Here is a 15,897-nt window from a genome sequence, read left to right as displayed (position 1 = left end):
GTAGCCTGTGCCATTTCCCCCCCTTCTTTTGGACAGACCCAGTTATTTTATTAGCTCCTGTCAAGAGAGTAGGAAGAGAAGGCTGTGAACAAAATAACACATAACACAATTAGGCTACCAAACCGGGGCTTCAAGAATACAGATGGTTTTAAAAAAAAAAGAGGTAGAATTTCCTCTTTTTACTTTTCTGCCACGGATTGGCTGCCCTGAGTGTTTTGTCTTTTAGTTAACTCCTCATTTCTAGGGACAAGCCGCCACCACAAGTTCCTCAGCGCTCCTTCGTTGCTTCACGCATCTGCTCCGTTCATTCACACCGCAGGCGAATTATTATATTATTATTACTATTACTATTATTGTTGTTGTTGTTGTTTTTCCCTTTCCTTTTTCTTCGGGGAAAAAAGTAAAGCCCGGGAAAAGTAAAGCACACGGTTTAACCTCAGAGGCGGCGCTGAAGGTGGAAAAAGAGAAAGCGGTGCAAGCGGGGGTAATCCTTCTTCCAATAGCAAGATAATCGCCCATCTGCTCTTTTGCAATACCTGCCGGTCCGCTTACTTTCAAGATTAACTCTCCAGAAGGCAGTTTTAAGTTATTTCTCATATTCGGTCAAGTCATTCTCTCAGGCTGTCTTCTGGGCTCCATCGGCCCGGACGGTAAGTTCTTTTTTTCTTTTTAAATGAGGGGAAAAGAATTGAAATCTACTCGAACTCTATTCGGAAACAATGCAACCCACCCCCACCCCCACACGCGGCGCGCGCTCTGCGTCCCGTTCTCTCCCCCCCCCCACTCCCCGCTGCCAAAGCGGCCGGGCGCGAGACCACAGACCCCGAACGCATCTCGCGCTTCCCACTCTCCCGGAAACCAGGCTGCTGAGGAAAAGATAGAGGATAGACGAAGGCGACCGCGGGGAAAGAGGGGTGGGGGGGAAGTGTTCCTTCCTCCGTTGATTGGTCCGCACTTCGGGCTCCCCGAGAGCCGTAAGCGGCGGCGATTGGCTGCTCCCGCCTGTCAGTCGCCGAGGGCCAAGTTCCATTGCTGTGGCTTGGGCGTGCGGTGGGAACTGCTGCTGCTGCTGCTGCTGCTGCCGCGGCGGCTGGTGCAGCTGCGGGGAGCTGGCTGGCTGCGGGGCTGCTTGATGGAGAAGTGATGCTGGCTACACGGAGAGTCGCGCAGCGCAGAGGCTGCGGGAAGACAAAGGCTGGCTACGGGAGCCGGAGCTCCGCTGAAGCCTCGGCGCCGCTAAACCAGGCGAAGGCAGCCCAGCCCCACCGGTAAAAGGTTAGCTCCGTGCACGTTACCCGCCTCTCGCTTTATGTGGGTGTGTGTGTATGTGTGTGTCTGTACGCGCGCGTGTACGCGACGGGTCGTATCCTTCAAAGCGGTGGTGCGTCCGTAGAGCCAGAAGGGCTGGACTGCCGGCGACGCAGGGCAGCGGGATCAGCTCCCTAAGGAAGGGGAAGCGTTGGGGTGAAGGAGCGGGGCGAGAGGACGCGGCTGAGGCGCCGGCCAGGGACTCGAGTCAGTAGTGACCGCTGCCGGCCATGTGCACCTGAAGGGTCCACCACCCCCCTCATCACACACACACACACACTTCCTCCAGCATTGTCTTCGGCTCCGATGCCCTTCAGGAAGCCTCGCTGCAGAGAAGCGAGAGCCAGGCGAGCGCCACCGCGGCGCCCAAAGCCCCAGGCGAAGCGAATCCGCAGCGAAATTATTATTATTATTATTATTATTATTATTATTATTATTATTATTATTATTATTATTATTATTATTATTATTATTATTATTATTATTATTATTATTATTATTATTAAATTTCCAGAAACCCCGGCCGATTAAACTTTATTCGGCCTTAATTCAAACGAGGGGTGGGCGCTTAGAGAGAGGATCGGGGGTGGGTGAGGGTTTTGTGTGTTGGAGGGATGCGCTTCCTCGCCCAGCTGAGGTGAGAGCGCTTGGCCCCCGGGTGAGGAGGTCGGGGCTGCCCCCCACCCCCGTGATTTTCTCGCGGCTCGGAGCACCGAAGAGTTTTGCAAGGGGAGAAATCAACGCCTTCTCCCTGCTCCGGGGCTCCTTTTCAGCTCCGGGGTCAGGGCGGCGAGTTTGCGGGCGCTCCCGCGAGTGGGAGAAGAGAGTTGGGTGAGGGCGGCGGGAAGAGTTTTCTGGTCCGAAAGGGGCTTTTTTTTTCTTTCTTTCCTGGAGACAACTAGGCTTTCCTTGCCTTTCGTTGCCTCCAGGAGGGGAGGAAAAAAAAAAGCACCTTTGGGACAAGCGTGAACCTGGATGACTGAGAATCTCTACAGAAGAGTTTTCTTGCAATGCCCCGATGAAGCCCGGGCGGCTTTTCCATCCTTGACCTGTCAATTATTCGCCCCAGGTGGGGGATGCCGCCTTTCTTTCTTTGCCAGACCGCCGGGCTTGACTTTCAAAGTTGTTTGGATGTCGGGACAATTTGTCCCTTGGCCGTCGGAGAGTTAGATGCTAGGTAAATACCTTTTGTTTGCTTGGTTGTTTCAAGAAGGCAGATGAAGGAAATCGGTTGAACTTCTTCCCCATTTCCCTCCTTCTCCCCTCTTGAATATCATCCTGCAGGAAGGTTGTTAGTTGGTAATGATTTTTCCCTCAGGAAAGCTCACATAAATCCGATTTTGTTTTAAATGTTGTGCAAAGGAGTTATTGGCGGAGTTGTAACTCTGCAAATGGGCAGGGAGGTTTGCCATGGTGGTTCATTTTTTTTTCTGAGCTGAAAGACTCAACACCTTAGAGACGGATCTTTTAGGGCTGTGTGTGTGTGTGTGTGTGTGTGTGTGTGTGTGTGTGTGTAGAAAATTTGCCAAATGAATCTTGTAGGGCTGTGGAAAGGAGTAGATCTGTTGTGATGCTCTCGAAGCTTTTGAGGGCAGCAAATCCACACGGTCTTAAGTGTATTCATGTGGTGGAAGTTCAAACGGATTTGCTGTTGCTCAAGTTGGATAGCATCTGTAACCAGACTCCTAGTGTTGATTCTGGCAGGCGAGAGGTTAAACGGAAGGAATCATTACTCTTGTTGTTTTACTTAAGAGGTTTGCAACCTAATTGTAAACATTTCTCCTCAAAAGTGAATTCAATTTCATTCCACGAAACTTATTGCTGTATAAATCTAATTGGATATGCAGATTGAGTCATTTAATTACTCAGCATTCTTTGGGGGTGAATGGGAAGGCTAGTGACAATAATGAAGAGGGGGGAAAAAAACCCACCCTATTGCATGAATATCCGGAAAGGGGGAGAAAAGCAAGTAGCAGTCTAAAAAAGATATGTGTGCCCAAGATCTGTATAGGAACTAGCCACACTATTCTAGCCTTGGTGGCAAAAATTTAAAGAAATTTTTGTGCCCTTGACTTGCTAACAGTGAAACAGAGTGTAGTTTTAGACTTTTCTCAGATGTAAGATCTATTTTGTTCAAAGGGAGCTACTCCTGTGCTGCATTAAACGCTTCCAGAATACACCCAAGAAACATTAAGCCAGACCAGCTGGACTCATGTTTTATGGACATATTTATGACCATTTTACAGAGAACAAGCAAAAATGTAGAATAAAACTTCTGGAGAATTTCTTGTGTGCTATATTTTTCTAGTGGTTATAATCCAGTGCATATTGACTAGGAATTTACCCCAATGAAAGCTTACCTTGAATAAATACATGTAGGAGAGAAAAGTGGATTTTGGATTGGTTTGAGGCTTTATGTTAGCTTGACTGTTTTTTTCATTGCTTTCTAAGAATGAATAACTTCATGATGAAAAACATTAACTCTCCAGTGAAATGCTAAACTTCATAATTATGAGATGAAATATAATTTTATGGACCAAAGTGTTTAGGTTTGATAAATCCTTTTGCCAGCGATGCAGTTCGGATCAAGACTGAGTTACACATCGATGCACTGAGGAAAGTCTAATATATCTGCAGTCTTGCAGCTAATGTCTAATCTCTATATTATTTCAGTGGTTTATTAAATGAGAAATTGTGACCTGCAGAAGCCTTGGCCATACTCTTTTTTAAAATTATAAGCAATCTGCATGATTGGTTTGTTTCTCTATCCTGCAAATGTATCCTGAGTGTATATAATCTCATTCCATTTTGCATATACCTTCCTTCTTTTTTTGAAACAGTTCTATCCATATTTTGCCTAGTCATCGGACTAGTACAGATTTTGATTAACAAGAGTAATATTTATTTTTTGCTAATCAACTTCAAGTCGTGATTTGGATGATAGCCCAGGCTCTAATTTGCCTATTTTAGATTAAGATACAGGTGCTCATCATTTAATGGCTGCATTGGCTGCATTGTTTAGCGGCCATTTGAAGTTATGATGATGTTGATGATGAAAAAGTAATGTTATGGCTACTCCCTGTATCAGTGTTTCTCAACCTTATCAACTTGAAGATATGTAGACTTCAACTCCCAGAATTCCACAGGATTTGAATTCTGGAAGTTGAAGTCCACACCCTTTCAATTTGCCAGGGTTCAGAAACACTGTCCTACATTTATGACCTTCACAGGTCTGTAAAGCAAAGGAATGCTAAAGTAAGATCATAAGCACAGTCAAGATTTCACTTAGTGACTGCTTCACTCAATAACCAGGTGTCTCAATTGGACTACCCGCCTTGCATTAGACACAGTAATTCTGGTATCAAGGAACAACTATTACACAAGAAGGAAGGAAGGAGAAAAACTCACAGTGCACAGGTAGTCCTTGACTTACAACTGTACATTTATTGACCGTTCAAAATTTCAACAGCACTGAAGAAAAATGACTTATGACCATTTTTCACACTTACAACCATTGCCGCATCCCCATAATCACGTGGTTAAAATTTGGATGCTTGGCAACCACTTCATATTTATGATGGTTGCCGCATCCCAGGGTCACATGATCCCCTTTTGCGACCTTCTGACAAGCAAAGTCAAGGGGAGGGCATGTTCCCTTCACAACCATGATACTAACTTAACAACTGCAGCGATTCCCTTCACAACTGTAATAAGAAAGGTCGTAAAATGGGGCAAAATTCACTTAACAAATGTTTCACATAGCAGCAGAAATGTTGGGTTCAATTGAGGTCATAAGTTGAGGACTAATTGTAAACACTGAAATTGTAAACACTAAAATCCTCATGTTAGCTCGAGTTTATAGCTCATAGTAATTGATAACATTAATTTACAAAGCTGGGTCTACTCAGAAGTAATCCCACCTGAGTTCACTAAAACCTATTTCCAGATAAATGCATTCTAGAATACTGATAGCTGCTCTCTATTGACACTACTGAATTTTGAAACAATCCTTTGAAATATGGCAGGGCAAGCAGTCAAATTGCCATTAATATTGCATCACTGTGCTTTTGTACTAATGATGCTTTTAAAGTTGGATTGTAAATATTAAGAGTAAATTTTAATCTTGGATGTCTAAACTTTACCCTTACTATTTACAGTCCAATTTATGCACAAGGAATTGTTAAAGGAGCACGATCGGTATGTATCTATCGGTATGTGTCTAAAATACAGCTCCTAATGGAATAATCTACCCCTTTCCCTTTCCTTTTTTTGTGCCCCAAATCAGGTCTAGAAAGTTGGGGACCTGCTATGTCATATTTAGGCTTCAGATGAAAGGTACTGGAAGTGAAAGGGTTAGAAACCCTGTTCAGTGAATGGAATTCTGCTCACATAATGTTGGATGTTTGAAAATTCTGATTTAGCTTTTCTGGTAGTAATCAGGTGCGCTGAAGGATTATGCACATCTTATATTATTCCTGTGTCTATATTATTTTCTCTTGCCCTACACACAGTGTCAGATTTTCTAATGATTTAGTAAATGAGCCTTTCCTCTCTCCAAAAGACCAATTTCTCTTATGCTTTTCCTTATACATTAAAATGACATCTGTTTGAGCACTGTCTTTTCCTATTAAGAAACTTATTTTTCAATACGATTATTCTTATGAATAGAGATACATGGCATCCCCAGTTACTCTATTTTTATTTATTTTGCTAATATTTGTTTGGCTTTTTAGTCTCCAAAAGCCTAAAGTAGCCACTGCAATTAGGAGTCAAAACATAGCAATAAAACCATCAATTGAAACAAAAGCAATTCATGTCCTAAAACCTTACAATTTAAAAGTCTCATGATGATTTTTTTTTTTAAAAAAATCCCTTCACTAAATCAATCAATAAAGTACCGTAGGTTTGATAGCTGACAAAAGTCTATTAAGAAAAATGATACAAGGAAGGAACATCACTGAAAGATATCTCTTCTTTCTGATGTTCAGAATATACTGAAATTAGGTGGGTAGGCAATGAATACAGAATTTCAGTCTTACATTTTTTTTTACAGATCAAGTGAAAGGCAAAAATACTTTATGATTAAAGACAGATTAAGACAGCTCTGGTAGCGCAGTGGTTACAATGCAGTACTGCAGGCTAACTCCAGGAGTTTGATCCTGAGAGGCTCCAGCTTGACTCAGCCTTCCATCCTTCTGAGGTCAGTAAAATGAGGACCCAAATTATTTGGGTCAATATGCTGCCACTGTAAACTGCTTAGAGAGGGCTGTGCAGCGGTATATAAGTCGAAGTACTATTGCTTCCGAGGTGAATAAAATGAGGACCCAGATTGTTGGGGGCAAAAGGCTGACTCTGTAAACCGCTTAGAGAGGGCTATAAAGCACTGCGAAGCAGTATATTAAGTCTAAATGCTATTGCTATTGTTATGATAGTGTACTTACCTTTTGTATTTAAAGTTGCTGAAAAAAACCACCTGAATTAGCTGTACAATATAGATATTGTATATGGAAAACTGACTGGGTTTTTTTTTAGGGAAAAGCACTCCATAAGGAACAAAAAGTTAATATGTTTATTTGATTTTGCACTTTCCTCCATAATAATGAGGTTGGTTTATTTTACTTCTATGACACTTTGTATTTCTTAACATGGCATAACCAGTTCTATTTTTTAATGATATACAAAATAATACATATGTGAACGTCCTTGGATAATTTGCAAACTGCTATATTTATTTTAGAACAAAACTTCAGCTTTTCTGGATTATGTGCACTTTGTTGATTTGTGCAGGAAGGAGCTTCTAAACAGCTCTAGGTTTTTTGTTTTTGTTTTTGTTTTAAATCTGGACTGCAACCTTCATTCTAGTATATGCCATCCTGCTGCCTGACTTAATTGTCCAAATAAAGATTATATCACAGCACTAAAATATCACTGGTGGAATTGGTAGCGATAAAGTGACAAGCATGCAGAAAACAAAAGCTGAAACACGATGAAATATAAAAGGTTCATCAACACGATGAAATATAAAAAGTGTTCCTAAGGAATGTATCACAATTTTTGAGGTTTGGTATTCTTTTTTTTTTTTTAAACCAAATCCATTCATGTTTCCCATTTTTATCACTTGCCAGCAATTCTGACCCTGATAGTAGGGTGAAGTAGTTTGGGGACGGGCAAAATATGACTGAAAAGACCAAATCAGAGACTGCTTAGTCTGAGCCTAAGAGGGACATTTCTTGAATGGAAAAATTTCCGAGAGATGGAAAAGTCCTCCTTTTCCTGCTCTCCGATGTCAAAAGAGGCAGCAGAAGAGCTTGAATGGAGGGTAGCCTCTCCAGTATTTGCTGAAGAAGAAGTGAAAATTCCTTTTCCTGCTCCTTCCAAAATACCTGGACAGGAAAAGGGAAATACAGAGAAATTTGGAGGTGAGGAGAAGATGGAAACAGAAAACCTTCTGGTTGCCTTTTATCTGAGAAATGGAGGATCAATTCCCTCAGTGGAAGTAGAAGAGTACTTCACAGCAGAGGTAGTCCTCAGCTTATGACACTCCCCCAAAAGGTACTTATGACCTAGTTCTGGAGTTCTGACTATTGTCCCTCCAGTCATATAACCACATATCAGGTGTTCAGCAAGTGGCCTGCATTTATTATCATTTGTAGTGTTCTGTGGTCTACCTCTATATTAGTGACTGATTTGACTGAATGCAAAGTTTTCAGGAATTCTGTAGCGGTTTTGGATTTACCATGATCTATGATGGTTGTTGCTTGCAGATGTTTCATTGCCTAACTAAGCAATATAATAACGAGAGCCAGTTTGGTTTAACGGTTAAGGTACCAGGCTAGAACCAGGAGTTCAAGTCCTGCCTTAGCCATGAAAACCATCTGAGTGACTTTGAGCCAATCCTTCTCTCTCAGTCCAAGCCAAGAACAAGGGTTGTTTTTTATGTGGAAGAATAGGAGGAAGGAATATTGTATGTGTGTTTGTTGCCTTGAGTTATTTATAAAAATAATAAAGATGGGATATAAATAAATAAATATCATCAGTACTAATAAGCGTGGTGATTGCTCTGTTTATATACAGTAGCATGCCTGCCAGTGTTGGTGGGGTGTGTGGCTTTCTTCTCAGTAGTTCCTTGATTAGGATATTGTTTTCTTTTTGATGGTTTGTCTGGGTGTTTATTGCTAGAGAGGATTTGTTCTGGCCCTTTTCTTTCTGTTTTAGCTTTTTATGGACTAATTTGAATGGTATGTAAATGTGGTTTATCTCTATGTGTCTATTGATGGCTAATTTGTCTGAAGCCAAATTTTCAGGAATTCTGTAGTGTTTTTTGATTTAGTTAGTTAGCTTGTGTTATTCCTGATTCTTCCAAACTCACAGTCACCTGATTTCTCATGCATCTATCTTATGTAGACCTTAATAGGTTTTGCTGAAAGTAAGTCTTTTCTTTTGGGTAAGAAATATCTCATATTTTTTCCCCCTGCAGTGAGGAGATAGCCATCTTTATTTAAGGCAGCAGTAAAAGCTTTCACTCTGGAAAAGGTTTACAAAAGTGCTCTGCTTGAGGTTTCATGACATAAGTGCATGTTGGATTTCTCCAGCTATGTGCAATTTGGTAGCAGTTCTCCAGCAAGAGAAGCTGTTGTTCCAGTAAGCCATCCAGAACAAGATCCTTGTGGAAATGATTTTGGCACACAACGACTGTAAACATTAGGAGTTCAGGCTTTACATGGGAGTTGAGTTGAGGACTCTTGACAAATCTGCAACATTGTCTAATGTGACACTATATTTACAATTAAGCATTGCAAATTATGGAATGTTTCTGTGAGCTGATAGAATTATGAGGTATAAAATGCATATAGTCCTTGTCTCATGACCAAAATTGAGGCCAGAATTTCTGTTGCTAATCAAGACGATTGTTAAGTAAGTCAACTTTACAACCTTTTATTGCCACAGTTAAATTGTTAAGTAGCATGAGGTTGTTTAAGCAAATCCCCCATTGTCTTTTCTTGTTGAAAGCCAGCTGGGAAGATCACAAAGGGTGATCCAACCTGGTCCTCGGATGCGGCAACTATCATAAATACATGCCAGCTGCCAAGTGTCCAAAGTTTGATCACATGACTACGAAGATGCTGCGATGGTCGTAAGTGTGAGGACTGGATGTACGTCACTATTTTCAGTGCTCTTGTAACTTTGAATGGTTGCTAAATGGATGGCTGTAAGCTGAGGACCGCCTGTAGGCGATTGTGTAAGTAAATAAATAAAAGTTAGGTTTGATTTATTTACATCACTGTAACTAATATATAAATTGCTCATAATCCTTAATTTGCTTTTATTAACGCAGGACCAAACTCCCTAGCTAACTCCTGCTTCTTTCTGAACTTCTTCTCGCCTCCTTAAGATGTGGGCTCATTCTCCTGTTGATTGATTAGAATCGCGTTTCATTACTGTGCCAAACAATGCAGAACGGGTTCTTTGGCAGATGAATGTTTGGGGGGGGGGCGGGGGGGCAGGAAAGCACTTCTCTGAAAGTTCCATATTGAAAAAAGTGCAGTATAAAATGCAAGATGCAATGACTGTGCTAAACTATGATTAAAACAATGGTTCAACCAAGCTTGTTGAATAAGACATAGATTATGGATTCACATAATACCGCTAAGCCCATTCTAAGCCCAAATGCACAGTTACACCCTTTCTTGGACCAATGATCCATATTCACAGTTACTCATGCCCTACTCACTTCCCGGCTTGACTGTTGCAGTGCACTCTACATGAAGATCATCTGAAAGTTCCAGTTGGTGCAAAATACAGTGGCCTACATGGTTTTGTGCAAACCTCGGTGTGCACATGTATCACCTCTCCTGCAAGAGCTGCATTGGTTGCTGATTTGCGTCCAGGTGCAATTCAGGTGCTAGTTGTCATCTGTCAAGCCCTTTGTGGCTTGGGACCAGGTTATCTGAGGGACCGTCTCTTGCTGGTCACACCTACCCGACCCATCAGAGTGGGAAGGCAAGGAATGTTGCATGTCTCATTCCCCTAGGGAGATACACCTCATGGAGCCCAGAAGAAGGTCCTTCTCCGTGGTGGCCCCGTCTCTTCATTCCTGCAGAGATTATAATAGCCCCCACTCTGTTCTGGAAGGTGCTGGTTTTGCCAGTGGGCCTGGGGAATGTAGAGCAGGATGGAGCCCATTAAATGGCTCATATGATGTGTTGTTGCTGGGGTGGGGGTTTATTTTATTATTTTATTAAATATGATTCTCTCTTTTATTAGTTTTATGGTTTTTTATATGATATTTTTATATTCTTGTAAGCTGCCTTAAGTTGCCATGTGCCAATAGGCAGCAATATAAATCTCCTATAAATAGATAGATAGATAGATAGATAAATAAATAAAAAACAAACAAACAAACAAATAAACAAATAATAAAAACTGCATTATGGTTTGTGAATCTGGGCAACGTCATTTAGGATATTGGACAGCTCGTTTGCTCATGAACATCTTATCTAGTTTCCATAGTTATGAAGGTCAAAGTTAACAAATTCAGTTTTGGACATCTATTAGTTTGATGAGACAAAAGGATATATAGGTAGTCCTCAACTTACAATCACAATTGGGACTGGAATATTGATCATTGAGTGAAGTGGTTGTTGAATGAGATGTCCACATGACTGCTTCACTCAGTGATCACATCCCAGCACTCCTGGTTGCAGTTGTTAATTGATCTCCCAGGTCATTAAGCAGATAGAGCAAAAGAGAACAGAAATCCTCCTAGCAGGCAACCCATTCACACTCAGATGTTCCTGCACCCGCCAAAAGGTTTCAGTGCCCTTCTGTGGACTCTAGTTATGGAGCTGAAATCTTCAGGATTTCAGCTTCATTTCCATAGCCTGCCAAAGGATTTTCTCTCCCATCCATGCATGGAAAGGAAATCATTCCTTGGGGATGCAGAAATGGAGCTGAAAGCATCACAATTTCAGCTCCATTTCTGCAGCCTGCCGAAGGATTTCCTCTTACCTCCATGCACGGAGGGAGAATCCTTCATCGGGATGTAGGAATGGAGCTGAAATCCTCAAGATCTCAGCTCTGTTCCAGCAGCCTGCAAAGAGACTTCAGCTTCCCTTTTTCTTTTCTGCTTGCAACCTTCCCTGCTGGCTTCCTCATTGACTTCGGGAAGCTGGCAGAGATGATGGCAAACAGCGATTACATGATCATGGGGCACTTGACAATTAATCATAGATGTAAGCTGGTTGCCAAGCACCCTAAACAATATTTTACAACAGCTAGAAGTGCCTTACTGGCCTAAAGCACTCTTTCTGATGTCACCATAAATTTGAACAGTTATCAAACAGCTAGTCATAAGTCAAGGTCTACTGTACTGATATTCACTTGGAAGATAATGTAAATCAGCCTTTGGTTAAGGCCAGTCTGAATGAATTTCATATTTTGATTCAAAATATGAAATCAAGCACATGACATACTATAATGCAGTGGACAACATAATGCAATTCCTTTCATGTTTATGGAGAAATATATCAAAATATCTTCACTACAGCTTCTTACCTAATAAAATATCTCTTAGCCTAACATCTTCCACATGTTCTGGGTGAAGTAATGGAGGGGATTATCGGGCGGAGGAAGACTGTCCTAGCCAGTACATTGTAGGAATGTAGTATTAGAAAATATGGACCAAAACTCTGACCATTCAATGCCTGTCCAATGACAGAGGAGTTAAAAAGATCAAATGAATTAATCAAGAAGTTAAATTTAACCACTGAGAATTAAAACTGAGATTTTGGTTATATTTTTCCCAAAGGAATTTACTTCTTGTAATAGGAAAAGAAAACCTGGACAAAATTTCTTTTTTCTTTTTTCTAACTGGTTATGGGACTAACTTTATCTCATTATTTGTAAGGTGTTTGGATTATAATGTTATCTGGATTAATATTTTAATTCAAAAGAATCGGTCCAAGAAGATTAAATGAACTTTAAAAATGTCAAACAAGACAAAAATATTTGGCTGATAGGTACGTCATTTATCTTTATCAGGCTACACCCACAAAGCTACATTAATGTATCTTCCACCTGACCTTGAGATAGGATAAAAATATTATAGTGTAAAACCACAGCTAATTTCACTTCTTTTTTTACCACATCATAGCAATGAATCTGATAGTGTTCCTACCCTCCAGAATACATAGTAGTTTTCAATAAAACAATTAATAAAGTCCTAGACCTAGAATACCTTTAAAAAATATCAGCTTTGAAGCATGCTCCATTCCATTCTCACATGAAAGATGCCAGAAGATGCTTACAGATAGCCCCCAAATTACAACTTAGTTACAAGAGATCCCCCAAAAGCTATTTATGACCCAGATTTTTATTGGCCTTTTTCACTGTGTCGTCTTCTTTGGTTTTATCATGTGTATCTTATTTATGGGAGACGCTATTGCTTTAGTTTTAAACTTAACATAGTTTACCTTACCTCAATTTTGGATGATGGATCCCTTTAAGTTTTGTTGGGGCTGATGAATTTTTTTAAATTTGCTGAGTGTGGGGGAGTAGTATTCTGTCTTACGATTGACTTGTCTATGAGAAGCCACAGTGTGACCTTATAAAATATCTGGAAGTTGCAGTTCCTACAAAATGCTTCTATTGAAAAATCTCTACTGATTGCCAGTGGCTTTTAAACTGTAATTAAGGTTACTGGTGCTACACAGAGTAAGCCACTTAAGACTTCAAGGTTTATCAGAGGAACCACCTCCTCATAATACCGTTGTGAATCCATGCAGCCAGTAAGAGCTTCCTGTTAGCAAAGCTTTGTGTATCTGACGTGCCGTCCTGCCCCAGGCTACAGAAGTCATGTGTGTTCCCCATTTCTTTCAGAAAGCTCGGGGAAATAATAGCTTCCCTTTCTCCCTTTTCCCTTTCCCTTTTGTGTTTGCCACAGCAGATGGCAGCACCTTACTGCCCTTGGGTGAACCCCAATCATGTAAACAGGGTCCCAGCCTGGTTAGCACTTAGATAGAAAACTGCCATAAAATCTCAGGGGCGTGAGTTAGATTGGCACATTTAAAAAGCAACCTGAAAGAAGGCAGTGCCGATCTACGCACCAAAGACCAAGCTTAATATGAGGGAGAACATTTTAATGGTTTTGCTTGTTTTAAACAATCAAACTGTATGGGAATTTTCTCATTTAAAATTGTCTAATTGCTGTCTTCCAGCAGGAACAAAGTAGCAGATCTAGATATAAAATTCAGGATTATTTAATATATTACGGGATGCCATCTGCACATAACTGCAGGCATTTGGGGGCAAGGGCTTCATCTAGAAAATAAAACTGATTTCTGGTACTTCTAATACCAGTGTCATAGTTCTCATGTATGTATGTATTGCAGCCCTAATGTAGAATTCCAGTCATCCAACTTGTCTATGGAGATCGTCAGCCATAAATGTCTCAAAGGTGCTATTTTTTCTTCTTCAAAAGACTGATTTCTTTGAGGAAGAGGAAGAGGATGTTTCACTTCTTATCCAAGAAACTTCTTTGGTTGTCATGGTGAGGGGATGGAAGGATTAGTTCTGATAGAATGGTAAGGAGGAGATGGAAGGATCATACTTCTTTGCAGTCATCTGGTCATTAGCACTCTCTCTGAGAGCTTTTGAGGCCACTTGGGTGTTTATCTGTGCCCACAGCTTCATCTGAATCAGAGTGCAACTTTCTTGGAACTGCTGAAAGGCTTGTGTTGTTGACAGGAGATAGTCGTATTCCTTCCCCTCTGTTGAGAGAGGGCTGTTCAACCTTAATGTAGATGGCCTCTTTGACCCATCTTTCAAGCCTCTCGATCCAAAACGCGGACTTTGCTTTCTTCAAAAGAGTAGCCTTTGTCATTCAAATTCAGATGGACTGCTGACTCTTGTCCTGATGGGCTTGATCTCCTATGTCGTGCCATGCACTTGTGAAGTGGTAGTTTTGTTTTGTTTCATCCAACAAGGAGAAAAAGATGGGAAAAGAAATAATTTTTGGAAGCAGTGGTATACTTGGAAGTATTCCCCTGCAATTGACTGTGGTCAGTGCCAGTATATTTGGATCGTCGAAAGCATCTTGTATTTTAATTGTCTGCCTGAAATCATTCAAATGTTGGATCAACTTGAGTGATAATCTGGGTCTCCTCTATGTCTTGTTTGCTTTCTTGTTTTAACTACTAGATGGTACAAAACTTAAAATGCCTATATAGTCCTACATCAGCTGAAGGATGACATGTATTATACATGACAGGTGTGTAGGAAAGGATAACATTTAACTTAATAAAAACTATGATATGCTTGAAAATGTGATTGTTGATACATTTTAATGTACACATGGTATTGATTTTGTTCTGGATGAAGAGCTGGAAATAGGGCATGACATTTTACACAGAGCATTTGGTGAAGTTTACTAAACCACAGCAGGAAAACTAATGAAATGGATTGCCTAATCATCTTGTCCTTTAATAAGTTTTACAATTACTGCAAAGAGATTGGCAAAATGCTTCACACATTTCAGAGGATATCAGCAGGCAACAAATATTATAGATTGATTCAGTGTAATTTGCTTTGCAAATCTGGAATTAATTTAACATTAATATATGGATGAATGTATGAAAACAAGGCATGCATCAAATTCAGAGATTTGGCCATCAAACCTTTTAAATACCATCTCAAATCCAAAATGTTTTAAGTACAACATAGAATCCAGACAATAATTAAAACAAATAATTGAAACAAAACATGTGTTTCTTTGCTAGCAGATATTATTTCCCCTTTGCATTGTCCTCATATCTGCTATAGATTAATTAATGAACCACTATAGCCCTAGTAATTGCAAAGGGGGAAAAACAGGGATTTCTTCTGTTGAGTTGCATGTAATCAGGCATATTTGGAATACTATTTTGGAGAAATCTGCAATTTTCTTCCTTTGAGAAAAAATTATTGTCATCAAAAATAAAATGAAACAAGACCTAAATTGTCTCATAGTTACATGAAATAATCATATTGGGAATATAACCTTTTTCTTTAAAATCATACATTATTGAGAATCTGAATAACTTCCATAATTTAAATTCATATGGGAAATCATTACTTGCTACACACTCACTGGAATGACTACATGACTGAAAAACAGTGAGAGATAGCATTTGTGATGACAGTATTTGTTTTATGGAAGAATTGGGTCTATTTATAATTCCAGGTATGCTTAAAGGGTGAGGGGTCAGTGCCCATAGAGGAAGTATATTAATGATTCAATTGTGGTCCAGTTTCTCTTAACAACCACTGAATATTATTTTTCCTTTCTGCACATGGCTGACTTATTGGATGTTTTCCATACCTTCTTGTTTATTGGTTTAAAATGGCTCCCCCTTCATCCCAGTATTCCTGCAGTTATTGCTTCAGTCTTTGCTTTCAAGGGTAATTGTGCAAGAAAAGTCTTTCTTTGTAGTAGCATCTTGTTTCAGAAACTTTTCTTAAAGAAGGCTTCTTGGCATCCAAATCGACGTCGTTTTGGTTTTCCAAATATTTTAAACATTGTAAAAAAAAAAATTGGAGACATATGACTTGTTT

General features: G+C 40.3%; 1 protein-coding gene across 2 annotated transcripts in view; it reads left to right on the top strand.

Moving 5' to 3' along the window:
- The first annotated feature begins 969 nt into the window (after positions 1 to 969).
- The window catches only part of B3GALT1 (beta-1,3-galactosyltransferase 1), a 391,340-nt gene continuing 376,412 nt past the window's right edge, over positions 970 to 15,897 (top strand). For both annotated transcript variants that reach the window (XM_087920013.1, XM_087920014.1), the window contains exon 1: positions 970 to 1,275. The gene's annotated coding sequence lies outside the window, so the exon portion shown is untranslated. The remainder of the gene's footprint in view (positions 1,276 to 15,897) is intronic.

The sequence above is a fragment of the Pseudonaja textilis genome, chromosome 1 (genome assembly GCF_049901715.1).
Source record: "Pseudonaja textilis isolate UNSWEBS1 chromosome 1, rPseTex1.2, whole genome shotgun sequence".
NCBI classification, from domain to species: Eukaryota; Metazoa; Chordata; class Lepidosauria; order Squamata; family Elapidae; genus Pseudonaja; species Pseudonaja textilis.
Note: the sequence above shows the minus strand (reverse complement) of the source record. Positions and strands in the feature narration are given on the sequence as shown.